Source organism: Propithecus coquereli, unplaced genomic scaffold (assembly GCF_000956105.1).
Source record: "Propithecus coquereli isolate 6110/MARCELLA unplaced genomic scaffold, Pcoq_1.0 Scaffold266, whole genome shotgun sequence".
Lineage (NCBI taxonomy): Eukaryota > Metazoa > Chordata > Mammalia > Primates > Indriidae > Propithecus > Propithecus coquereli.
Window position 1 is genome coordinate 347573 of NW_012148241.1, and position 1080 is coordinate 348652.

Sequence of the window (1080 nt, forward strand, 5' to 3'; positions counted from 1 at the left end):
CTGCTTATTTAGCAGATTAAAAAATTTAGACACTGGGAATTAAGTGATTTCTAATGTCAATATCATGCCTAGGTTGTGACTAATCAAAGACTTTTAAAAGGTAAATTGTAAGCAAAATATAGATGACACATTTCAGCATATCACATCAGAGGAATATGTGGGATTTTCATTGCCTTATTTATCATAGCAATGTAATATATTAGAAACAGCGTGGTCTTTGAAGTGCTGGATTTAAAAATCAACTATGCCACTAACTAGCTAAGTAAGCAATAAGCTTATGTAGGGCACTTAATCTTTTTGAGCTCCTGTTTCAGTTAGTTGATAACAGTATTGTTTGTTTCACATATTTTGGAAGAATTGGGGAGATGTATATAAAGAGACTAATATGAACACGGTAGTTTTTGACTCAAAATTATGAACCATGCGTATCTAAGGGCTACTTTAAGAGCTTCTCAGTCAACCTTAGTGATTGAGAGGTAAATAATCTAGAGCTGAGAATCCTCAAAACTACAAGTAACTTATTTAGCACACTCTTTCTCCTCTCTCCAGGGTAGAAAATTAGCCTGCGTTAGTACCTAGCACTTTTTGCATGTGAGTGCAACAAAGTGACTGAGTATTAGTCAATAATAAGTAGGCACAAGTGATACACACTACCCTCCAGGCTTGATCCTTAACAATGCTGCTACAATATTTGACACTCTTTCCCTTTCCTCATGTGTTGGGCAGAACCAGGGGATCTGTTGGAAGATGCTGAGCCCCTAGGAAACGGTAAAACTGTTGTTTAGAAGAATCTAAGGTCCCTGAATAACTGTACAGGATGCATTCCCCATTCTGCTGACCCATATTAAACTGGGCTATCAATAAGAAAGAAACTTTTAATTTTTTAATCCAATAACAATGCAGGCTTGTTTGTTATAGCTGCTAGAATTTCCTTATACATATCTTCCATTCTGAAAGGTCCAGATTTAAAAAACTGTGTCACTTATGTCATAAACCTGGTTCATTTTCCCCAATATATCTGCCCTTAATTATTATACATGTAAACACAGTCAAAACTGTATTTAAAATAGCTCATATTTT

The 1080-nt window shown here is 35.3% G+C and overlaps 1 protein-coding gene across 1 annotated transcript in view; it reads right to left on the reverse strand.

The window, feature by feature from the left end:
- The window catches only part of LOC105812823 (roundabout homolog 2-like), a 742657-nt gene that overhangs the window by 108802 nt on the left and 632775 nt on the right, over positions 1-1080 (reverse strand). The window lies entirely within an intron of this gene.